Here is a 404-nt window from a genome sequence, read left to right as displayed (position 1 = left end):
AATGAGCCTTGATTTGCAACGCCCATGATGAGCGGATAATTTATACGCTTTTTGGCATTGTTTTTAGGTAGTTTTTAGTAAGTTTGAGCTACTTTTAGGGATGTTTTCATTAGTTTTTATGTTAAATTCACATTTCTGGACATTACTATGAGTTTGTGTGTTTTTCTGTGATTTTAGGTAATTTCTGGCTGAAATTGAGGGACTTGAGCAAAACTCTGAAAAAGGCTGACAAAAGGACTGCTGATGCTGTTGGAATCTGACCTTCCTGCACTCGAAATGGATTTTCTGGAGCTACAGAATTCCAATTGGCGCGCTCTCAACGACGTTGGAAAGTAGACATCCAGAGCTTTTCAGCAATATATAATAGTCCATACTTTATTCGGAAATTGACGACGTAACTTGGC

Source organism: Arachis duranensis, chromosome 5 (genome assembly GCF_000817695.3).
Source record: "Arachis duranensis cultivar V14167 chromosome 5, aradu.V14167.gnm2.J7QH, whole genome shotgun sequence".
NCBI lineage: Eukaryota > Viridiplantae > Streptophyta > Magnoliopsida > Fabales > Fabaceae > Arachis > Arachis duranensis.
The sequence above is the reverse complement of the archived record's forward strand: the minus strand, read 5'-3'. Positions refer to the sequence as shown.